At 42.6% G+C, this 26,189-nt stretch overlaps 1 protein-coding gene across 2 annotated transcripts in view; it reads left to right on the top strand.

The window, feature by feature from the left end:
• SLC24A2 (solute carrier family 24 member 2) overlaps window positions 1-26,189 on the top strand; it is a 248,010-nt gene that overhangs the window by 71,813 nt on the left and 150,008 nt on the right. The window lies entirely within an intron of this gene.

The raw sequence follows: 26,189 nt of genomic DNA, 5'->3' as shown, positions 1-26,189 counted from the left end.
ACACAATCTTAAACGAACACGCCTCTTTTTGAGGCCCGGCTCTGTATTCACTATCTGTGGAAATCAAGGCACAAGTCACAGAACTTTTGAGCCCTGATTCTGTCATCTGCAAAATGGGAATAATACCCATGCAACTTACTTAACAATTAATGAGGTGGTTGTGCAAATTAAGACTATAATCCGTTAGATCATTTCCCCAAATCTAAATAATTTCCTTACAGAGTGTCAGTTTGGAGCTTATTTGTCTCTGAACTCAAAGATGCAACTCTTTCTTTCATTCCCCCACCCTTCACCAAAAAAGAGATGATTGTGCACTCAGGAGCCTTTGCCCGACACTTTATCTGAAAGGCATGAAGCAGTGCGGTTTTGTTTTCATTGCATTTATTTACTTTCTATTTATGGCAAGCCATATTGGTTTTGCTAGTTACAGTAGTGATGTGAAATTCATTTTTAAATGAGCTTATTTAAGTTTAAAAAAGGCAAGACAATTTAAAGTAAAATGGTTGGTAAATAGTGGAGAGTAACTTGTGAAAATATGGCAAAAGATTGTGTTGATGTCATAGAAATGACTGAAGTTTGGGAAACATCTAACTGTAGGAAGCCACTTTCCAACTATAAGGCAATATTTGGATGTCAGTTTTTATTTTAGCTGCAGTAATGGAAACTACTAGAAGATAAGGTCCGTGGGTCATTCTCCAACAGAGCTGTAGATATAATAGATTCTCAATAAAAAGTACTCTGGTGTGATTAAAGATAAACCAGAAAGTCAAGTGTTCTGTTATTTGACAAATGACTATCCATTGTTTCAGCTTGCAGAAGTATCAAAAGGACATAGAAAAGCTAGTTTGTTTCTGATTAAAAAAAAAAAGTCAGATATAAATGTAGTTAAGGGAGTTGATCAAAGTAACTCAGTTGGCTTAACACATACCAGTTACAGTAAGGACAAGCTGGAGAGTATGTGAACTTGGCAGTCAGACATTTCATTATCAAAAATAATAAATATTTGAGGAACACCAATTGTACAGAGGATATTTTCCTGGGAAAGATTTGACTAAAACCTGCATTCATGGAGTGTGTGTGGGGGGGAGATTTACTGTGCTCTGAATTAACATGATTACTGCTAGTGTATTAGAACACAAAACAAGTTCACTTAGAATTTTCCAGGTAACACTGTGATATCTCTCAAAGAAGGGGCGGGTCTAATTAATTCTGTCTCTACTTGAAGAAATGAAATCAGTCAGAGAGAGATTAAGTGATTTGACTAAGATCATGCAGTTCTTTTTAGCCCGAATGAAAACTAAGGGATTCTGGCTTTCTAGATCTTATATTTGCATCATTGATTTCTCTCTAGGGTGGGCTTCTGGGAGGCTACATCTTCCTGCTGATCTAGGGAGGATCAGGTGATGAAATTCAATGGTTCTAGACCTGGATTGTCAGTAGTGGGGTGAAATAAAATTAAGTGGGATTAAGATGAGGACCCAAGTGACTGGTTTGAGGACAGACAGAAATGATCTTCTTTGAGGAGAACAGACAGAAATCTTCAGTGTGAAGTTCGCTGCCCACGTTTGTGATACAAGTAGATCAAGTCATAGGCGGCTTATTTTCATAAGACCTGAAGGAGTCTTCTCAAATTCCTTTTCTCCATAGAACCAAAACCAATGTATGAGAATACAGTGATTAAAGCCTCAGGCTCTGGAGCTGCACTAGTTTAGTTTCAAACCCTGCTTTGACCAGTGTCCGTATTATCTTGGACAAGTTACTTAATGTCTTTGATCTTTAGTTCAACTATAAATTGGGGAGAATAATAGTACTTATCCCTTATGCTCACAACAAGGACTTAATGTGGTTTTATTAAAAAAAAAAAAAACATTTTTTAAAAATGTGTTTAGAGCAGTGCCTGCCTGCGATATAGGAAGTACTAAGGAGATTAAAAATATTTCTATTTTTTTTTCAAGATTTTATTTATTTGACAGAGAGAGAGAGAGAGGCAGCGAGAGAGGGAACACAAGCAGGGAGAGTGGAAGGGGGAGAAGCAGGCTCCCCGCTGAGCAGGGAGCCCAATGCAGGGCGCGATCTGAGGACTCCAGGACCATGACCTGAGCCGAAGGCAGGGTCTGAGCCACTGAGGTACAGGTACCCAAAAGATTAAAAACATTTCTAAAAGGAAAAGCATAAGCCAATGTTGTAGACATTTCAGGCCCCTCTCCTTTCTTCAGATGATGCCAATGCCCTTAGGATCTCTTATTTGTTTCATTAACAAGTGATTACCAAGACAGTCCTAAGCACAACATTTTTCCATCGTGTCTTAAAGCCTTTGCCTCATCAGAGACATTCTATTCCTTTACTCTTTCCACCTTGTCATCCTAATGTCACCCCCAACTGAAACAGAACTCAGTATCTCTTCCTCAAACTCAGATGCCCTTCTGACTCCCCAGACTTAGCATTCTCCCACCGTGGCCTGGTTCACCTTTCTTGACTACTCCTTCTGTCTACCATAAGCTTCTGCCTTCGTAATTTTGGTTTCAGTTGGGTTCCCCTGGAAGCAGACCCCAAGACAGGGCTTGGAGCACAGGTAGTTTACTTGCGAGGTCCAGAAAACACCAAGAGCAGGCAGAGGGATAGGACAACTGGGAAAGTTAGCAAGGAAGGGAAAACACACAAATATGGTGTGTTATAAAGCCACCACCATTGGGGATGATTAGAGCTTATTCCCCAGAGGAAAACTGGGTGACAGTGTACAACACACTCTGGTAGCCCAAATAATGTCCCCCCCACCAATGGCCATGACCTATCCCCAGATTCTGTGAATATGTTACCTTATATGGTAGAAGAGACTTTGCCTATATGACTAAATTAAGGATCTTGAGAAGATTACCCCTAGACCATCCAAGTAGGCCCAAAATAATCTCAAGGCTCCTTATAAGAGGGAGACAGTAGGGTCCAGAGTCAAAGGAGATTTGAAGGTGCTAAGCTGGTGGCTTTGAAGATGGAGGAAGGAGCCAAGAGCCAAAGGATACAGGCAGCATCTAGAAGCTGGAAAGCAAGGAAATAGATTCTCCCTCGGAGTCTACAGAAATAACCCAGCTCTATCAATTCCTTGATTTTTAGCCCATTATGGACCCATTTTGGATTTCTGACCACCAGAACTATTAGAAAGTAGATTTGTGTTGTGTGGCCATTTTTTTTTTTTTTACAACAGTAGTAGGAAACAAATAAAACACGCCACAGAGTTCTTCTGCTCAGAGGACAAGGAAACTGGGATGTTTATGTATTAACCCCTGTCATTTATCTGGCTGAGTCTGCTGGGCATGGGAGTGTGACTCCCTCAGCTCTCTGGTAAAGGGGGGAAGACCCTGGCAGTCCGAAATCAGCCAGAACCCGCTAACATGCCCAGACTCCAGGGAAATGGACAGGATACCAACAGTCCGTCCTAATGTGCCCTTCTTTGGCTCTTGCTGTCTAACCTGCCTCCTGGCTCACCACCCCTTTGGATCAGTCCTTGCAGGAATTCTCCCAGCATCCTACAGAGTAATTTTTCCAGAATGGGGGGGGGGCATATGTGGGTTGCCCCCTTTCTCAAGAATCTTCAATGCTTCCATAAGGAAAGGTTCTTACAAAAGGAAGCCCAGAGGTCAAAAACTAAAAGTTAGGTCTGGATCCCCTAATACTTTCATCTTAGCCCTTGAACTTTTAAGTTTGGGCATGTAGAAGACACCAAGGACATGTTTGGGATCAATTTTGTGCAGAGTTCCAGGCTTGGTGTATGAATCTTTGGAGCCTTGAGATGTGGATCCCTTAGGTCTGCATTCCTTAGAATAGCAATAACACCAGGAGGAAGTGAGAAAATTGATTTGAAAATGCAGAAGGTTAATTAAAGGAAACATTTGAGATGTGCACTTGTCAACTGACACTAGAGAAGCCGAGCCTGAGGAAGTCTGAGCTCTGCACATTTACGGAATGTCACATGTATATTGAGTTAAGTCCCGAACCTAAGGAGACATAACAGGCTGAAATAACTTCCCGACATGAAAGCAGGGACGTTCACCCTTCCTACTCCATCTGTCCTAATGGGAGGCGCTGCAGATTTCGGAGCCTTGGTGTGGCTGACTTCAGGCTTGCATGACTCCCTTAGAGTCTGTCTGCATCCTCACCTTGACTTTCCCAAGCTGAGCTGACTCTGTGCTGCTGGGTCAGACCACTAACAGGAACAGAAAGGGGGAAAAAAGAGCCTATACATTTTTAACATACCAAAAATAAATATGTTGTAAAGTTAGAACAGAAGGTGCTGGATGCTGGAGGGGAATTCGGGGTTTGGTTTTGGTTTAACCTTGTTTCAGAGTAGGGATGGAGCTGTGAAAAGCAAAGCCTAAGAAAGGAAGGAAACATGCCTTCCCTGAGCATTGAGCAGGTGTTTGGTTCTTGCTGACCTCCTGGGGAAGGCACTGACACTCCACTGGGCAAAGGCTGAGGCGAAGGTTCAAAGAGGTTAGGTAATTTGACAAACGCCATGAAACTGAAAGTCGGTCAGATGGGGTTTGTGCCTCAGTCTGATTCTAGCATCTGTACTCTCTTGTCTGCCTCTCCCGGAAGGTGTAACTTACATCTATAGAATGTTTTTCAAAAGCATCTTGGGGCGCCTGAGTGGCTCTGTTGGTGAAGCGTCCCGCTCTTGATTTTAGCTCAGGTCGTGAGATGGAGCCCGTGTCTGGCTCTGCACTCAGCATGTCTGTTTAAGATGCTCTCTCTTCTTCTGTCCTTCTCCCACATGTGCCCGTATGCTCGCTCTCTCGCTCTCTCTTTCTCTCTCTCTGAAAATAAAAAAGCTATTTTCTTATGCTCTCTTTAAATTTCATCTGTGGACAGATATCAGTTGCCACATTTAATGGCTAAAATTACAAAGGTTCAGAACTGATTTTCCCAAAGACATCCAACTGGTAAGCAGTAAAGCAGGTCTGGGTTGTAAGGCTCGGGTCTCATGGTCTTTTCAGTCCATCATTGTGTCCAGACCAGAAAAGGTTGAGTCATGGCGCCTGAAACCAGTTAGTAGCAGAAGTTCATGTCAGAGAATCAATCTGATCTGAAAAAAAAAATAACTGAAACTTAATTGTTTTCTTAATTATTAAATTAATGGGGTCTGCCTACATAAAATTTGGACAATGTAGAAAAAAAGAAGAGAAAAATCACCTGTAATATCACCACCTAGAAATGATCACAAGTATTATCTTGATACATTTCCTTCTAGTACCTGTAATGCAGATATGCATGCATATTGTATTTTTTTTAAAGATTATTTATTTATTTGACACACAGGGAAAGATCACAAGTAGGCAGAGAGGCAGGCAGAGAGAGAGAGGGGGAAGCAGGCTCCTTGCTGAGCAGAGAGCCCCATGCGGGACTCGATCCCAGGACCCTGAGATCATGACCTGAGCCGAAGGCAGACGCTTAACCCACTGAGCCACCCAGGTGCCCTGCATATTGTTTTGTTTTGTTTTGTTTTGTTTTTTTTAAAGTAAAACCATGTTGTATAGAGTTTAATACCCAGGCTTTCTAATTAACGTTAGGTGATGAGTAGAATCCCATGTCCCATTTGAAGTAACTGTCTCACATACCATAATATTGCAAGAACATAACCATAATTTATTTGAACATTCACTTGCTGTTGAACATAGAAGTCATTCGTGGTTGTAAACTGTTACATGGTTTATAGCTGTTACATGCTGCAGTTTTGGTATCTACACGTAAAAATTTACCTCTCCAATAGCAGTGGATGAGAGAGGTGATTTCTCCCTGTTGGGTGCTGTTACTTTTAAACCTTTGCAAGAGTGATAGGTGGGAAAAAACTCTTCTACTTGGCATTATACAGATGACAGCCAAGCAGAACTTGCTTCTGCATGTGTATTTTCTCAGGGGTTCTGAAACACATATGATTCTGCCATCCTCAGAGATCCAGCAGTGGGTACCAAAACAATCAAATATTAAAATATTCCCAGAACTCCCACATCAAGCCAATGCCTGCGTGAGAACACGAACACCTCTGGGCAGGAACTGGGTCATATTCGTCTTTCTTGTCCTCAGTTCCTGGCTCTATGCCAGACATCTGCCAGGTTCCCAATACATTTGTTGAAAACATTACTAAAGAGCTTATGTCCTAATTTTGGTCTTCCGACTTGCTCTGTGACTTTCAATGAGTTAGACCACATTTCTGTGCCTCCATGTCTCTGACTATAAATGAATGGAAATGAGATATGATATGCTGCATGAACTGAAGGCCATAGAAAGGCTGTAGCTTTCATACAAAAAGTCTCTGTGTCCGAGCACATGTCACCTGGATGGAGCCTGTCCCTCTCCTGCAGAGTGTGGAGAAGTCCATATATATTAGAAACCTTTAAGGGGGCTTACAGTTCCTGTCCCCTTCTCATGCGACGTACTGTGGCTAGAGCCCATTTCATGTGGTTTCTCTCTCTATTCTCAGAGTCCAACACAGTGCATGGCACACAGGACGGATCAGGAACGGAGGTAGGGAAGGGAGGAGTCATTCGTGATGGGAGGATGGGGGAATGAGCCATTAGTGCTGGAAAAGATCTTACAGATCTCATTTTAGAGGACATCTTCTCGGTCACTGTTTTATTTTTGTAAACACAGCTATGCTAACTTCCTCACCTTATAGGCACTTGCTAGAATAAATTTAAATAACTAGCTGGGGAAATTAAATTGCATACAAATCTTCCATATTAAAACATTTTGGGTCCTTTGTGTTTTGCTTTGTTTTGTCGCCGGTCATGGTCTCAGTATGTATTTACTAATCAAGAAGCATAGAGTTTTCACTTCTAGAGGAAGCACACTATGTATGAAGCAATGATTAGATTACAAATGAGTTTTTCAGATGAACTTTGCAATCATATCCAAAAGTGGTGAAGTCACTTCAGTTTCCAAAGCCAATTTAAATGAATACTTAGGAAGCCAGTGAAAACTGGAAAGTACAAATTGTCTCTTCTTTGGGGCTCTTTTTTCTTCCTAAATAATGAAACATGTTTATTTTAACCTGCTAAGTGCTCACTTCGGCAGCACATATACTAAAATATTTTAACCTGCTAAATATGTGTATCTTTAAATGTTTCATTCCTTGGCATACAGTATTTTAAAATAGACAAGGTTTCTAAAATGACAATTAAAATGACAATTTTAGCCAAGCTGGAAAAGGAAATTAAAACTAATCCACTCACAACTTTCATCATTTATTTATACAATTAAAAATGATAGACTTTTATGCTTTTCTCAATTCCCAAATGATTTCTCTTCTTAGAACAAATTAGTGCCAAAGAAAAAGACATTTGTTATGTAATGGCAGAAGTTGTTATTACAATTTTAAAAGCCTTTGATGCAATCACTTAGCTAAGGGGCTGAGTTCATTGATGAGATTTTAAACATTGACAAACATGTTGTTTTTTTTTTAATTTCTTAGAGTTTCTATCTTGGACCATGACAGCTAAACGCCTAAAATATAATCAGTTTCTCTTCTGTAGCAATTCATCATTTCCCCCAATACTTAACATAGTGAACATCTAGAAGAAAATGGCTGGACATGGCAATATGGCCTATTGGGACCAATCCATAGAACTGTCCAAACAGGTACACGACTCAGTTATATACTCTGTTACTAGAAAAGAAAAACTCAATTTGTTCTAGAATGATGCCACTGGGGTTAAATTTAAATTAGGTATTTGAAATCAAACTACAGAGATTTTTAAAGAAAGCCTATATGTTTTTATTTTAGATTTCAAAGCATGGGATAAATTGATTATGCAGTAAATTCTCTTACAACAACTGTATTTTTTAAAATTCCTACTTCATGAATGAGACAGTACTTTTTATTTGCATGCGATATTTTCTTTTCTCTTTCTGAATATATTAAAAATAATTTTTATATCATATAATTTAAATTATACCAGGAATAAGGACTCCCACATGGCTCAATTGGTTAAGCAACTGCCTTCGGGTTAGGTCATGATCCCAAGGTCCTGGGATCGAGCCCCACATCAGGCTTCCTGCTCAATGAGAAGCCTGCTTCTCCCTCTGCCCCTGTTTGTGCTCTCTCTCTCTGACCAATAAATAAAATCTTTTTTTAATGAATAAAATAAATAAATAAATAATATCAGAAATGAACCATTACAAATCCACAATTCTCCACGTGCCCCTCCCAGTCATGCTTCCTTCCCATCCACCTTCTGGAGGTGATCTCCATCCTGAATCTGGTAAATAGCTAAAATGTATGGCCTTACCGATTCAGTGGACAGATACAACTCCCAAAGGATACATAGTAAAGTTGCACATATTTCTAACTTTATGTAAATAGTGTCTTAATGAACAAGGTCTAACACAATTGGCTCTTTTAAAGCCAACATTAGATTTGTGTGATTTACCTATATTGAAGTAGAGGATTCATTTGAAGTGGTTTACAGTATTCCGTTATATGAACTGACTGCAATTAATCTATTTGTTCTCTTTTGGGGGGGCACAAAAAGATTGTTTCTGCTAACAAGCAAGACTGCCATAGGTAATCTGTGCACCTGACCTAGCTCCCGGCCCAGGAGTCCCTCTGAGAAAAATCCCTGTGATAGAAATGCTGGATCACAGTTTGTTCACCTGCAAATTTGCTGAATGTTGCATAATGGCACATTATGCTCAGTTGTGCCAATTACAGTTTTTCTTTTTAAGTGTTTTGCATGTTCCATGTTTTCTCCAATCCTTTGTTCATATTAGGTCGTTTTTCTTATGAGGTTGGTATTTGTTTTCACCCCTGACTTTCACTGGTAGACTTTCCTCAAATGTGTGGTGAAGGGTCAGCCGTTCATATTTAAGGAGGAAGTCTGAAAGAGCCGGTTCAGGTCCTGCATGAGTGATGGGGAAAGGAGACAGACTGTGACCCATGTGCTTCCCTCAAAGACAGGGTTCCTTAGCAGGAGATCCACTGGCCTTTGGGGCTGGACATTTCATTGTGGGGCATCTGTTCTGTGCACTGTAAGATGCCTAGTCATTTCCCTGGCCTCTCCTCATGACAGGCCAGTGGAGTCATGCACCTCTCTCGAGTTATGACAATCAGAGATGTCTCCATGTGTCCCCTGGGGACAACCCCCTCTGCTCTAGGATGAATAGGTGGCTGCCTGGCTCTTTTATTTCCTCCACACTAAGTCCCTTAGAGAACTTCTCTGGGGCCATCCACTTTCTCCAGAGGGGCTCCTCCAGGGTCCTATTCCTGGTGGAGGAGGAGCAGAGAAATAAACCTGGTGAAGGAATAGGGGCATCCTTTTCCTTCGTCCTCCATTTTCTCCTGGTACTCCTTGCCAGCCCTCGACTGGGTCTGGTATCCCTCCAGTGCCTCCCAGATTAAAATTCCTGACACTCCTGCCCCTGTCTCCGTAGGATAGTCTCACATGCCTGAAAAGTGTGGGCAACAAGGATTAGCAAATTTTTACCTCTATTACCTATTGCATAGTGTATCTTTGTGCATATTGAATTCTTTATGATAAATTTCCAAAAGTGGTATAAAAAAATGCATGCAGGGTTTTTGTTGTTGTTGTTGTTGGTATTGTTTGTTTTTTTAAGTTAGCCTCCATACCCAGCCTGGAGCCAAATTCAGGGCTTGAATTTATAAACCCTGAGATTAAGACCTAAGATCAAGGGGCGCCTGGGTGGCTCAGTGGGTTAAGCCGCTGCCTTCGGCTCAGGTCATGATCTGGGGGTCCTGGGATCGAGTCCCGCATCGGGCTCTCTGCTCAGCAGGGAGCCTGCTTCCCTCTCTCTCTCTCTCTCTCTGCCTGCCTCTCCATCTACTTGTGATTTCTCTCTGTCAATAAATAAATTAAAAAAAAAAAAGACCCAAGATCAAGAGTCTTGATCTCAGGGGCTTAATGCTCTGATCCACCCAGGTGCCCCAAAATATGTGCAACTTAAAATGCACTTCTTGGTGTATGCATTTGCAACCCGTGATACATACTAACTGCGCATATTCATCTAATCAATTCTTTTCTTTTCTTTGTGGTCAGCATCCATCTTTAAAAAGTTTCTAGCCTGTTACTTTTCCTGTAGGCCTCTCTTTCTCCGTGAATATAAGTAAAATAAATTGTAAATCCTTGATCGAACAAGTATTGAGAAAAGTATCTTGTTGGGGCACCTGGGTATCTCAGTCAGTTGAGCATCCAACTCTTAGTTTTGGCTCAGGTCATGATCTCAGGGTTGTGGGATCGAGTCCTGTGTAGGACTCCATGCTAGACACAGAGGCTGCTTAAGATTCTCTCTCTCCAAAAAAAAAAAAAAAAAAAAAAAGTTCTCTCTTTCCCTCCCTGCTCCCTCTCTCCCTCTCTCTAAACTATATCTATTTTGTTTTCCCCTCTGAACAACGAATCAGTTCTTAAAGAAGATATAAAACAGAAGGAAAATTCTCCACTGCTGGGGAGAATAAATGCTTAGGTTAATGTAATCTGTAAAATTCTTGTTTGTGGCCCTTCCTCATGTAAGATAACTTTAGAGGCATTTAAACTGGTGGGAAAATAATTGCTAAGACAGTAGTCTATAAGAATACCTCTACCCTCTCCGTTGCAATTCCACCATTTATTATTTTCTTATGTAAATAGGCCATTATTTTTCTAATGTTTTAAAAGCATATTTATTTAGAATAGACACTGTAATGATTCAGGGTCTTTGTAGCACGTACTGTTGACCACGTTTGAACAGGCAACTGTGTTAGAGTTCAACCGGTTTATTTGGCCTTCGTGGTGAAAATCCTAATTTGAAGAGGATTTAATGTACATTAATCTTCTGGGAAAGCTTCTATGACCATTTTTTTCCTCCCACTGATTCCACGGCCATTCCCCCCTCCTTCTCACCTACTTAGTTTTTTAGATATTTATCTCACATGAAAACAACCACAAAATGTGATTCTAGTTCATGAGCAAAGACACTTCGAAGGGTAGGAAGGACAGAAGGAGGAAGAGAGGGAACGAGGCAGTCTGCCTTAAAAAAGAAAGAAAAAGTGCCTTGTGAATCACCTTTTGAAAACTCAAATTCCTCTTATTTTCTGTATGTGAGAAGCATCTGAAAAACAAAACTGACCTTTTAGGAGACACTGAAAAGACATATGCTGTGCTTCCCAGTCTCGTCCAATGTCCTGTTCTATTTTTGCCCTCTAAATGTACTCGACTGGGGAGAACACTGTGTTTTTAAACCTCTTCATATTAGAGACACATGACGAGTAAGAGTTAAGTTATATAAAGGTAATGCTTTCTTCTATTGATTACCTGTCCTTGGTTTGGGACAGGGCCACCAACAACCAGAAAAGAAATAATCCCATTCTGTAGTGAGATCAAGGACTGCAAAGTGAATAAACTTATAAACATTTCTGACTCAGATACTATGGAGCAGATCCTGTACCACTCATACATGGATAGGCCCGTGGATAGATCCACACAGATGCTTGGAGAGAGAGACCAACACTTCATGGACGTTCGTTCGTTTTATTCTCATAACGCCATATGAGTTGAAGGTATCCCCATCCTGTAGACAGACATAAACTGTGAGAAGTTATATGATTAAGTGACTTTTGCCAAAGCTCAAATGGCTAACAGGTGTCTATTTTTCAGATCTGAAAACTGACGAGTAGAGCCTGCAATATGATAGGATTTGGTCATTGTAAACATTTGGTCAGTAATCAGTGTTCATTCATCCAACAAATGTTTATTGAGCACCTTCTAGGTGCTAGTATGCTGGGTGCTGGGGACACTACATGAAGAAGAAAAGTCCCTGTCCTCATACAACAGACAGTCTAGGGGAGGAAAGAGACAGTAAACCCAGCAAATAAGATAGTGACACATAATGACAAGTGTTAGGAGGAAAAATAAAGCAAGTTGAGAAGACAAAGAATGATCATTAGAAGGAAGAGAAGCTATTGTTCTGTCTGAAGTCACAATCTATGAGGCATTTTTTTCCCTACCCATTTAGAAGGAAAACTATGTTTTTGCTTTACTCCTGGCATATTTTATCCACAGAGAAGCTAAGACATGTTAATTTCAAGAATAAAAAGGAAAGACTTTCAGTTTTGTCTTGTGATATTATAGTATTGTTGTCCACCATCAAACGACGTCTACATTACAGTCATACTTTTTCAAGTATGACATGAAGAAAATCAAATCAGGTCCTTGTTAATGTCTATAAAACTGAGATTATGCGGGGGGGGGGGTAACACTGTTGAAGCCCATCACTGTTGAAAATGTTCTCTTGCCAAAGTTCAGGTGGCAATTATCTTGTGCCTCTTAAAGATAGATGGCTTATTTCTGCTTGATATGGTTCTTACTAAGCCTTGATGGAGTAAAATTATGGGTACATAATTCCCGTTCACTTATGACATAAGTCTGTTATTTATATCCACTGTCTCTAGAGATGGGATAATGCAGTGAACCCTTTGGTCATTCTTTACTCCTGCATGCGAATAGGAGATAATAGACGAGGCAAGCCTCTTGCAGAAGGTCTCACATCTGACTGTTCTACTCTGCATTCTGAGTTTTATATTTGCCTGTAGACCCATTCTTGCTTGGAATATAATCCTAAGTCTTTGGAGCTGTGTCTGAACAGAGTGGAGGAGAAAAAGATGGGTTTGTGCAAACAGCACTGAAACTCAAGGCTCCCTGGGACTACTCAACAATTCAGGGGAAAAACGGTGGTCCCCATACGTGGCTTGTCTTACTTGGGGCGTGTGGTCATATAGTCATCATTCCATAGACATACCTCAGCATGGGTAGCATAAACACCGTGATGGCACTTGAAAGGATTTACATGGTATGACAAACATTTTTCATGATTACGTGCCTGCTTTAATGTATACTAGAAAAAGTAAATTAACTGGTTTCTTCATTTCTCCAAATTTATTACCTAGAATCGGCAAGGAAGTATTTAAATAAAAGAAAAGTGACTCCACTTAAAGAAAAGCCCTAGGTTAGTGATCATATAGGCTATACAGACATGAAGAAACCATGACCATGGTACGAGGAGGTCTAAGGCTGAGTGAACACAACCTTTGCTATGGTCTCTGGTCACCACAAGCCCTGGGAAGACTGAGTCCCTGGGGTCCCTTGTTTTCTGCTAACCTCCTCTGCTCATGTATCTTTGCGTGCCCATAAAATGTTCTCTTTCCCACGGGTAGTGGATTCATAGCCTGGGCCTGCCTTGTAGGAGCCCCACTCACGTGAATCATGGGGAGTTGGTGAGCAGCCACACTGAGCATCGTTCCTTCCCTGGACCTCTGGCTCTTCGACGTTCCCTGTGGCTGTGTGGACCAAAGACCTCTCCAAAGTGTCTGTTATAAGCAGGTGCATTCTACATAGGTCTGCAGGATCCTCTTGTTCTTTCTTGGTTACCCCTTCAGGAAAGGAGTGGTGCAGTGTTGCCAGTGGGCCAACCTTGCGGTAGGCTTTTGGTGTCTGAAATTATTCTGGACAGCTTCAGAGGTATTCACTATTGAACCAATTGTCACCTGCCCCTGTTGTTTGAATGTGGAGCTGTTTTATTTTTTGCCAGTGCACACGCACACACTCATACACAGAGAAAGGAAATAGACTTCCCTTGCTGGTGCCTCTGCTACACTCGATTCACACTTTTTCATCCTACCAAGATCCACTTGGCACTGGGAATATCCATTATTGAGCATCGGAGGGATATCCTGAGAACTGCCAAGGAAGAGGATTTGGAACCGGACTGGATTCCAAGTTCGCTCCTAACCAGAGTTGGAGCGTGGCCTTGTTCAAATGATTTGTCTTTGCTGAGCTTCTGTGTCGTGGAAAATGGGGGGAAATTATACTTCCGGGGATAGGCTAGGGAGGAAGTGAGAGTATGTACAAGCCTGGCATGTGAATCAGAATCATTTGTATTTGTTTAAGCAACAAGTTTTAAAAAGAAAACGCTGTAGTTTTTTAAGCAGGATTGTCCGGTAGCTTCAGGCCTGGCTGGAGCTCAAGAGGCATCAGGCAGTACCATCTGGGCTTTGCCTCTGTCTGTCTCTAGCACTCACCCTTGCTTTTCCCTAGGACACCCAGCTTCATTCTCAGGCAGGCTCTTTGGAAACAAGAGTAAACACTGAACAAGTAAAGAAGAAGCCACCAGCAGTTCTCAGCTGACGTCACATCACCTTAAGACCCCATCTTAGTCTGTTTGCTCTACCAAAATGTGCTGGAGACTGGGTAGGTTATAAATGGATTTCTTGTAGTTCTGAAAGGCCAGGAATTCGAAGATCATAGTGCTCACAGAGTCAATGTCTGAGGAGATCCCACTTCCTGATTCTTTGTCAGCACCTTCTCAGTCCATGTCCTCACTAGGTGAGAGATATTAGCAAACTCTATGGGGTCTCTTTTATACAAACCTGAATCCTATTCAAGAGGGTAGAGCCCTCCTGACCTAAAGCATCACCTCAAACCCCACCTACAAATACTATCACATCAGGCATTTGGAGCTTAACATCTGAATTTGGGGGGGACGAAAACATTCAGAACCCAGCAATCCTCGAAGGAAAGACAGCTCCTCTTTCCCAGTGTGTTGGCCAACAACCCCAGTCTTGGACCAGGAGGTGAGATTCATTAATAGGCCTGAATGTTCCCATGAAATGGGAGGTGGGGAAGATCTCCCCTCAAAATCAAATGGACTCACATTTGACAAGAAAGGGGTCCTCCAAGGACCCTTGTCTGTCCTCCAAGACATACAAGGTGCTGTTTCCAGAAAGAAGAGAAGAAGATGCTGGGCATGAGAAAGCATCAGATCTCACATAGGGCCTGACGCAATGACAGGTGGCCAGAAGTGGAAGGCTTTGCCTGTGATGAAGGTTACATTAGATGCGTCACACCAGCACGCCCTTTCCCCTTTGTGTCAACTGGGCTGTGGCATTTACTCTTTGAAAACTATAATAAACACGATGTCATGTGTCACATTACCACAGTGAAAGAATGGATATTCCAAACATTCGTCAGCTATATTAATAGATCTGCTCTGTAACTCCTTAGCATCCAAATCTCTCTCAGTAGCTCCTCTTACTAGTAAGGATATCAAATCATCCAAGCCAGATCAATCTTACTGAGACTAAATTGAGTACACTAAGAATGTGACCTTTGGAGAAAAGCTCAAACCTTTAAAAAAAAAAAAAAAAGGTATGATTAAATGGCTGATTTAGTAGCTGCTTTTCCCTTCTTGGGAAGTCCTAGTATAACCATTGTCCTTCCTTCTCTGGAGAAGAGCCAGGAAAGCTTCATTGTTTATGGTTCAGTCCACTTAATTAGCCACACCAAGCCGCAGTTACCTCCTCTGGAAAGTGGCGATGATACCGGTTTTATGAGGGTATATTGAAAGTATGATGAAGTGAGAATAAGTAAAACAATGAAGAAAGAGCCAAGGGAGGTGAGCCGTGAGAGGACAAACTTGGGAGCTCTGAGACACGTTGAGAAGCATGACCTGGGACATGTTGGAGTGGCTGTTTCAGAAAAAAGAATGTGACCAGTGTGTCAGTGCGGTGCCTAATGTGTGTTCTTTCTCCTCCACATTAGTAAAAGTCTCCTTCATTGTAGACGTCTGGTTTTAATAAATGTACCTTAATTCATTTCATAGAATTTAAAGTCTCAAGTTTCTGTCAGATTTGAACCACTCGACTTTATCTTATGTCCTCAGTGTTAGTTCTCACCATCTGCTGCTTAACCCTATGAGACACTATATTTCTTCAAGTTAACCAATTTAGAGAATTTAGATTCCGGGAGCTCTGAGCATGGCATCAGGAGACATGCAAAATTATAGACGTGTCTGCGGTTTCAAGAAAGACATGAATGTTGGGGATAGATAAGAAACCCAGAATCAGTGAAATGATTAAAAAAAAAATTATACCATGCACGCCTAGTATATTTCCTCAGTGAACATTACTCATCAGAAGCACATTCTGATTTGCATCTTGAAAGAGAAGATAAAAACAAAACCCATTCTAAGGAAATTTGCTTTCCAGTCAATATAACTAAAATGTCACTCTTTTTTGAAACTGGAAAAAAATGCCCAGCGATTACCCATGGACCTCAATCACCATTTTGCTTTCAAATCCAGATTTAACAAAATATCTTCAGCTTTCCTACCCAAAGGTGGCTGGCATCTTATCAGCAACATTTGCATGGGTCCCCCTCATTTTGGTTCTGCTACAGTGCAACTGTGGAGATATTATTCCCTCATCTGCAGAAGAAACAGGTTCTGGAAAGGTGATAGGACTCGCCAGAGGCCATATAGGCACTAAGCCAGGATCATAAAAGCCTAGGTTTGGGCTGCTCTATATCCAGGGCTCTTCTCCCGCAATACCAGGAGCCTGCTCTCCACCAAATGGAGTTTTTGATTTTTCACATTTAATAGCACCTTTCTTCATCAAGATCTCTACAAGCCAAACAAATTGATTTGCAAGTTATTTATAGAAATCATTTCACCCATCATTGAAAGGAACCTTGGAAGAGCTTTTCAAAAGGACATGAAAATATTGCCTGGCAGTTCAATGAAATGGAAAAAATAGGGAAATTATTAGAAGCGGCAGAGTGTTTATGCATAAATACTGGAAAGCACACATGGAGGTCTAGGGGTGACTCCCACTGAACTTCAGGGCCGAATATCACTTAAGGAACATGGGCTTTTTAGTCATCATCTGGGTCCGTTTAAGGGATCAGGGCTCCTGAATGGAACACTGGCCACTTAATTACAGGGCCCTGAACTAATCCTGTAAGTTGGGATGTTAATCTTGAAACAGCCAAAAGTCATAGCTGGTGGGAACCTAAGTCAGTCTCAAGGTGGGGAGCAAAGGTCACAGCTAGAGAGTAAGAACTTAAGTCATGTGGGAGGGGCCAGGGAATACTCCAAACAGGAAGTGAGCCATGAAACAAAAACCTTGGAAGCTCAGTGACAAGTTGAGAAACATGGCCTTAGACACATTGAAGTGGTTGTTCCAGAATGAAGAATGCGCCAAGAGTGAAGCGGTCAGAGCCGTCTTCTGTCAGACTCACTGCCTGATACATGGGACCACTGGAATGGGCTAAAGGAATTTACTTTTCTCTTTGCTCCCTCACGGATCCCACCTTCATATCGACCGCAGGAATCCCTAGCACAGTTGCATAATGCTTCATAAAATAAGTAATTTTAGGACTATGCCCATGTGGGTAACTAGTGTCCCATTTTACACATCCCATACTTAAGACACGATGAACAGGTTAACCCATGCAGGCGACCATGATAAAGTCAATGTGGACCCAGGTTCGAACACCACACTGCAGTGCTACCATCTAGTTATCTTCTGGGATAGATTTTTCCAGGTTTCTGGTTACCTACTCTCCTAACCATTTGGCTTCCATAAGGGGGAGAACCATATTCAAGACATCAACAAGTCTAGAAGGAACTCAGCACCCTCGAACTTCTGAAATGTTCAAATGTACCTTCACCTGTCAGACAGACTCAGGGGCTCCCCGTCTGTAGTTCTTCGGCACTGTCATGCTTCGTTAGAGTGTGTTCTGTAAAGTGCTGCCCTCCCCCTGCCCCCACCTCCAGGCACATGTGTACCATCTCTCCTTGACCATCTTAAGCAAAGGACTTCCTGGTGAAGTGTTGCTCTAAGGTTGTTATCCTGATTCTAGAGGGAGACCTTGTGCGGGGAGGGGTTTCTCTTCCCTTAGGGGCATCCTGATTTCCATGGGATGGGGAGGGGAGCGATCTCTGCTTCTTTTATCATAAACCACACAGTTGAAGGAAGACCCTGTCTCTCTCTTGGGCCTTGGGAATTTGAGTGAAATGACCAAAACAGAAGGGGGGAAAAAAAAATCTTGGAGCTTGGAGCTGTTTGGCCCTGCAGGGAGATAGCCCATCACTTCCTGCTGCCTAGACCCTCAGAGGACCCTATACCTGTTGTTTCTTAACCCAATTCTTGACTTTCCTTCGAAGAAGGAAGTTGCCCCATTTCTTTCCAATAAGTTCCCTTTTCCATGTTAGCCAGAAAGTTTCTTTTGCTTGGAACCATAGAATACTAACGGCTACTCTCAAGAAGAGGCAGCAAGAGCCCAGAGACCTAGGAAGGACTTGCCAGGAAGTGAGAGAAAGCAAAGAGATGTGGGAAGCACTCGTGTGCGCGACTAGAGGCCCCCTGTCTGGTGTCCTCAGTACCAGATCACCAATAGCTTTCTTAAATGTACCCTCCCCTCAAATTTTGTTTTTAGAAGATTTTACTTATTTATTTGACAGTCAGAGATCACAAGTAGGCAGAAAGGCAGGCAGAGAGAGAGGAGGAAGCAGGCTCCCTGCCGAGCAGAGAGCCCGAAGTGGGGCTTGATCCCAGGACTCTGGGATCATGACCTGAGCGGAAGGCAGAGCTTTAACCCACTGAGCCACCCAGGCACCCCCCCCCCCAATTTTTAATGCCCCCATTAAAGCCACCCCATCTATGTCTGACGGCAGCTCTGTTTGCTCTGGGCTGGATTTCCATCACCCAGTGTAGTGATCTCTCTACTTCTGAACTTCTCCTTGGAAGCCTCCAGTGAATATGAGTGGGGAAATGAACCAAACGCTGTTTAATTAATGAAGTTTGGTTGGCCACATCTATCATGAAAAAAATTAAAAGACATTCCTTGGAGATTAAAAAAAAAAATGTTCAGAGCACAACTTAGGGATAGGATGCCAGCTTCTGAGTGTGTAATACCGGTCACTTGATTAGAATGGCTGCGTATGATCTGGTCAAATGACCACCGTCTTCTCTGCACCCTTTCATTTCCTCTGCATCCTTCACAATACAACCCACATCCAGGTCATCTCCCTGAAACCTTCTCCATTCCCTCTGCTGAGGCAATCACCCCTTGCCCTTTGCTCCAAGGAAAGCCCTCAGTCGAAGGCACAAAACTTCCAGATCTGTCGTTGTTCCTGTCCGCAACCTCCACCCCCGCCAAGTCCCCTACTAAACTGGAGGCTGGGGAGCTTTGCTTTCTGTGATTTCACCATGGGCTTCTTATAGTGTCTGACATAGAGTAAACACTCTGTAGGTAATCCACCACTCTTTCGAGAGACCTGCCATCTCCTCAGCAAACGCCCTGCAGTAGAGTCTTACAGCAGCATTATATTAGGAGTGAGGTTTGGGAAGCAGAAGAATCATTGTGAGTTCCTGGTTTCACTGCCCCCTTAGTGAATCAGCATTTTTCTACCAGAAGCCTTTTTCGGCTTGGGGGGGAAACAGCTGCTTTCAGTTCTGCTTTGTTTTTCAATCCATCTCCCTCCACAACAGAACATGCAATCAATATATGTATAAAGTAAAAAGATGGGACAGGGGATGTCGGCTATTACTTTTTCTGGGGTTTCCCCTTGGGCCCCATCTTTGAAGAGCTTCCATATCTCCCATCACTTGCTTAGAATAAGTACAGATTGGTTTCACCAATGGCGCAGTTTCAGATCAGCTCTTCGGGTATCTGATCCCAAAGGACATGCCTTCTTACCTTGTAGGGAGCCCTCATGTGTTCACTTCTGCGGTGCTTCTCCTGCTCGCGGGCCAGCTGCTGTGTCCCACCCGATCATGCACTGGTTTTACTTTGCCATGGAAACAGGCCTTTCCTTTGGGGTTTCCTGCATACCCGGGGCCACAGAGATTGAGATGGTTCTGCTGCTGGAGTTTGGTATCGAACTGTTTTCCCTTTTGACACCCATGTGAAAAATTACAGGAAGAGAAGACATCTATAGGATGGGTTACTCTCATAGGAGAGGGACATCTTTATTCCTTCTAATAGTCATTCGCAGTCCCGCTGAAGGTCGTGTCTCTCCCATTTAGGCTTACTGAATTGTCCAGGTTTTGCACTCGGCTTCCTAAACCTTGTATGCAGCTAGTTATTCCCAGGACCAAAAGGAGCCCGAAGTGTCATTTCACGTGTGCCACCTGAGGCCCCGGGGATCTTAACTCCCGGCCCAGTGAACATTTCTGGGCCCTCAGCACGGCCACGTTCTTAAAATTAGAATCTCACCTCTGGTAAACGTTCCCATGAAGCATATCCATGATACAGGATAATGAGTTTCAGAGGCCCCTCTCGAGGTCCCAGTTCCAATTAACCTGTGGCAGAGAGAACTGCCTGAGAAATGTCAACAGGAAAATGAAGCTGGTGGATTTGGGCAGAAGAAATGATGATAAATCACGCTGGTGGAACCCATCTATCAGTGCCTATTTTCGGCGCGTGAAGGAGTTGTTTTTGCAAACTAGTGTTCTCCTCTCCATTATTCTGCAAACATAATCTACTGTTTCCCAGACAAAGGTTGACTGAACGAATCTCCAGAGAGGCAAAGTAAATGATCTCCCAACTCATTAATCCATAGATCCTCAGGATGTGTGTATAGGGGTCATGTTCCCTGAGAGCAACGGCCATACCAGCTGTTGGTACATTAAGGGGGCCCTGTTAATGCCCTCTGCTTTCTTGTTCATGGCTGTGCTACATAGAAGGGGTCTCAACTCCAAAACTTGTTTTTTTTTATTGGAGCATTAAGAACCAGGACAAAGGAAAGGAAATATTGAAATCCCAGGGAGACCCAGGTTCTTGGCTGGACCACCCATGGTTGGCTTTCTGCACTGTGCCCCAGACCCCCACTGGGTTGAGCTGGGAGATACAGCAGTGAGATAAAGAAACAATCATTCCTACCCTCTTGCAGATTACATTCTAGAGAAGGAAGCCAGGAAATGAAATAAGTACATTAGATAGGATGCCACCAGGTAGGAAAGACTACCGAGACAAGAAGAGAGGAAGGAACGCCAGAGGGCAGGGAGGCTGCAATCTGAAATAAGGTGGTCAAAAAGGCCTCCTTGGAAAAAGTGACATTTGAGCAAAGATTTGAAGGAAGGGACAGAGAGATCTAAGATCTATAAGCTATCTGGGGCGAAAAGCATTCGTAGAAGAAAATCAAAGTCAAAACCCTGAAAGTAGACCTGAGCAAGAACAGATGAGCTCAGAGAGGTGACGAGGGGATGGAGGACCGTATAGAGCTGAGGGTCTCTGTAGAGGCGCTGGCTTCTGCTTCAAGATAGGAATCCATTAGGAAGGTTTTCAGCAGAGGAGAGACACGTTCTGACATTTTATATGGGGTCACTCTGCTGCTCTGCTGAGAGCAGGCTAAGATGAATAGGAGGGTGGGAACAGGGAGACCCAGAACAATTCAGATGCTGTTGCACTTAGCAGGTAGAAAGGGACGGACCAGGTCATGGTGGTAGGGGCCTCAGGAAGGAGTAGGAGTCTGGAGGCACTGTGAAACACACCCACGTCTGACGGATACTTGGAATGTTTTACGTCAACAGAACTTTTCAGCATTTACCATGTCAGCTCTTGATGGCAAAGGTAGAAGTTTGTCCCAGTTGCATTTGTGAACTTCCCAACATTGTGAAATTGACAAAGCGTTTTAAAATGTTTTAGAGCCGTGAATCTTTCCCTTAAAAAAGTAAATTTGGGGGACGCCTGGGTGGCTCAGTTGGTTGCACGACTGCCTTCGGCTCAGGTCATGATCCTGGATTCCTGGGATCGAGTCCCGCATCGGACTCCCAGCTCCATGGGGAGTCTGCTTCTCTCTCTGACCTTCTCCTCGCTCATGCTCTCTCTCACTGTCTCTCTCTCAAATAAATAAATAAAATATTAAAAAAAAAAAAAAAGTAAATTTGGGTCCTGTCAAAGATTGTAGGGGCAAGGGACCCCCACCCCCAACGTGAAATTTATACTCCCGTCATTTTAGCTATGAAAGTGATATACAGAGAAAACTATCCACATTTCCCATAACATTTAAGAAAGTTCTTCTGTGGGGTTGTTGTCATTCTTGTCCTAAGCCTTTGGGCAGCGGGTTTGTCCCATCATCAGCCGTGTGAGCCATACCCTTCTCTCCGTGAGCCCTGACACTCTGTGCATCCAGGTCTTTCCATAGCTGTGACTTCTGTGGTGCCCAGTTCCCTACTACTGCCAACCTTAAGCCTCAGCCCAAGTGACACTCCTAGCAGGATCACGTCCTTCTCCTGTGGCCTCCATTATAGTACTTCTCAGCATTAACAGATTTCTCTATTTGTCTTTCCCTCTTGACTGGCAGCTCCCTGAGGGCAAGAACTGTGTTGTGTTCTTTGTTTGCATCCCAGTGCTAAAATAATATTGCCAGCCCCTCAGGAAGTAGAGTGTGTTGAGTAGTTGGTTTGAAAGAGGGGCGCCTGGCTGGCTTAGTGGGTGGAGCATGTGAGTTTCGAGCCCATGTTGGGGGTGGGGTAGAGTTTACTTAAAAAAAATAAAGTAAGCAAATTAAAAAACTTCTTTAAATAAATTTGGTTTGAAAGAGCCCGTAGCTCATTATTTTATGTTAGGTGGCTGCCACTTGCAAGGAATATTTAAGGTTCCTTGATGTGCTGAAAATGACCACCATTTAGGGGCGCCTGGGTGGCTCGGTCAGTTAAACCTCTGACTTCTGCTCAGGTCATGATCTCAGGATCCTGGGATGGAGTCCCGAGCCGGGCTCCATGCTCAGCAGGGAATCCAATTCTCTCTCTTTGTCAGCCCCTACCTCCCACTTGTGCATTCTCTCTCTCTCTCTCAAATAGAGAAATAAAATCTAAAAAAAAAAAAAAAAAAAGAATGCCCACCATTTACTATGGTAATCATTTGAAACTCCTTCACCCCAGGACACAGCCCATTATGTAAGTTTTATTACCTTTACTTTTATGGGTTTTGCGACAGCAGAGACAGTAAAACAGATTATTTTTCATGAACCTCCTAATGCAGAACTGCACATTTGCACAATTGGTTTTCTTTCCCCACTTACCATGTTATGATGGGACATTTCTGTATTTGGTTTCTTGGAAAAGCTAGCAATTTGCCCCATCATTTATTAGTTGATTCATGTCAATTCTGTGAATGGTGAAAATTTGCAATGGTGCAATTTGCAATGGTAGCCTTAATAACTTGCTATTTTAAGGAACAAGTCATGCATGGGAGACCACGAGTTCTTTTTACTTTAGAGGTTCATAGGATATGTGTGACTATTGTAGGGTATTGATTTTCATAAGATTACATAAGTAATAAATAGTTGTAAGTGTGTTGTTGTGTGGTCATATTTTGAGGTTTTGTTTTTTTATTTATTTGTCAGAGAGAGACAGAAGAACATAAGCAGGGGTAGCGGCAGGCAGAGGGAGAAGCAGACTGTCTTCTGAGCAGGGAGCCCAATGCAGGACTTGATCTCGGGTCCTTGATCATGACCTGAGCCAAAGGCAGACGCTCAACCAACTGAGCCACCCAGGTGTTTAAAAGGAATCTATGATAGTAGGAATCTATAGTTAATATCTATAGATAGTAGGAATCTCTAGATAGTAGAGAGGCAGTCTCCTGACTCCAGACATTTTTATTTTTATATGAGTTTTATCTTAGTGGCAGGCAAGTATGAGCTATTTAGCAAGAATTCATTGAAAAGGCAAAGCATCTGTATTTGTTCATGAGAAGGACACCTTTAAATGTCTTCTTGACATGTTTATGGGAATGGCTTAGATTTTCTTTGGGCAAAAAATAAAAATTAAGAAATGAGGACAAGAAAAAGGACCTTCAGTGTCTACTAAGTAGAGATGAAGTGTCACACCAGACAGCCAAGTTAGGGAGAAATCAAAAGCCAAGTGCTTTACTCGGTTGCCTTAATCACTTCAGTGCCCAGACCCCCTCGATGTCCCCGGACGCAGGCAGGCAGGGTGCGAGTTCTGATCGGGAAGTCCTCCCACTGGGAAGGCAGGCGCAGATTGGGGTGCAGAGCTTCCTAACGGAAATAGACGTAGGAGAGGGTACTGAGAATTACATAAACTAGCGCCTGAGGGTGGTGTGGTAGAAAGTACGGAATTTAGAGTCAGAATAAGAAGTGGAAACAGCTGCCGTGCCTGAGTATGGGCTCTGCCGGGCCTGCCCCCTCGGCATCCGCTCTGGGGGTTGGTGTGAGGAGCCCAGGTGTCGCCAGGAGGAAGGAGACTCAAAGAGGTGGAACAAGTGTGATGGAGAGAGGACTTGAGACCAGCTGTGTCTGGTCGAAGCCCCATGTGTCTGTGGCTCATTGCTGCCTGGGGCTGGCCTCTGTCATCACTGTTCACTGTATTGTGTGCTTGGCATGTGTGTTTATATTTTATGTCTATATTTGAACATATTTGTTTATATATGTTTGTGTATTACATGTCAATATTTGCTTATATATATGTTTATATATGACTATACTTATTGTATCTGTGTAAATTCATAATATAACATATAATACCATATAGAATATAGAATGTGTATTATATGTAATAAAACCACATACAATTGAATACCATTTTTATAGAGCTATAGTAAATATATTTGCATAGTTTTAAAAATATAGACTATTTATTTGATTTTAAATTTTCTAATTATCTCAGAATTGAAGGTTTTATTCACCCTGGTTTGAATTTTTCTATTAAAAAGTTTTATTGTTAAAATAAATCCTTTGGGTAGTTGTGAGATCAAGCCCTATGTCCAGCTCCATGCCCGGTGTGGAGCCTGCTTGAGATTCTCCCTCTCCCTTCCTCTCCCTCTGCCACTCGCCCCACCCCCATAACTCCATTCTTTTCTCTCTCTCTCTCTCTCTCTCATGAAGGAAGGAAGGAGGGAGAGAGGGAGGGATGGGAGGAGGAATAAAGAAAGAAAGTCCCTTGGGTAGAAATTAAATTATCAAATAATAAAATAATTTCTCTCCAAAGCCAAACTGCCCTTTTTAGTATGTACCTCAAAGACAGAGGTACAAAGTTTTGTCAGGCTTAAGTGACATTTGAGTCAGAATAGGATTGCCGATTATAAATATAATCAAGAGTTCACTATCTTGCTTTATTTGCTACTTTCTTAGTCTTTTTTTTTTTTTTTAAGATTTCATCTACCCATTTGACAGCCATAGATCACAAGCAGACAGAGAGGAAGGCAGAGAGAGAGAGGAGGGGAAGCAGGCTCTCCACTGAGCAGAGAGCCCGACGCAGGGCTCGATCCCAGGACCCTGAGATCATGACCTGAGCTGAAGGCAGAGGCTTAACCCCCTGAGCCACCCAGGCGCCCCTCTTAGTCTTTATCTTACTAGCTCACTTTCTAATTTAAAAGTCTTAAAAAAAAAAAAAAAAACTTTTCCCACTGTGTAAGATATATATGTGGAAAAAGTGTCTTCATTATGGGAAAAAATAGAAAATACAGATAAACAAAAATTACCTATAATTTTCCAACCCAGAGATGACCATTGCTAACGTAAGAAGCATAGACTTCCAGGTTTCTTAAAGCATCGAATTTTTAAGTGCTATTTTCACTTATTTATACATTCAACAAATCATTGGTAAACCCTGTAACTGGTAAATGCCAGTGTGTGGGGGGAAACTCTTTGAAACAAAGAACTAAGGGATTCTTTATGACCAAAACTCCCTGGGGGGGGGGGGGGGGGGAAAAAAAGAAAACTCCCTAGAAACATTAAGTAACTTTTAATGATTGTAGGATTAACCCCACTCTAATCTGACTACTTTAGGTTAATTAGTCTGAGGTCTCAGCACTGATGGCTGGATTAGGTTTTTATCAGGAATATCAGAAATGTTCCCTAGAAAGCTAGAAGGTTCACACAGTACAGAGAAAGCAGGCTTTGCTCTATGTACCACCTGGTGACCTAGACAAGTGCAGAGCGATTTACAGAACCCACAGAACAATTAGCCTCAACCTGAGACATGCAAAACACTGGGCAATGTCTGCCTCTTCTTCCCCATAACGCATTTTTTTAAAAAAAGATTTTATTTATTTGACAATAGAGACAGCGAGAGAGGGAACACAGGCAGGTGCAGTGAGGGAGGGAGAAGTAGGCTTCCCACTGAGCAGGGAGCCTGATACGGGGCTCTATCCCAGGATCTCGGAATCATGACCTGAGCTGAAGGCAGATGTTTAACGACTGAGCCACCCCAGGAACCCCTGCCAAAGCATCTTTATGGGCGTAGGCATGCTCTGGAGGCTGGCAGAGCTGGGAATCACAGTCTGTTTGTGCTTATTAGCTTCGTGCCCTTGGACAAATAATGTAATCTCTCTCAGCTTCAATTTCCTCATCTGTAAAGGGGGAGTAAATCAACAGGATTGTCATAAGGAAAAAATAAAATATGGTGC

The sequence above is a fragment of the Mustela putorius genome, unplaced genomic scaffold (genome assembly GCF_011764305.1).
Source record: "Mustela putorius furo isolate JIRA1106 unplaced genomic scaffold, ASM1176430v1.1 tig00000421_pilon_pilon_pilon, whole genome shotgun sequence".
Taxonomy (NCBI): domain Eukaryota; kingdom Metazoa; phylum Chordata; class Mammalia; order Carnivora; family Mustelidae; genus Mustela; species Mustela putorius.
The sequence above is the reverse complement of the archived record's forward strand: the minus strand, read 5'-3'. Positions and strand labels throughout refer to the sequence as shown.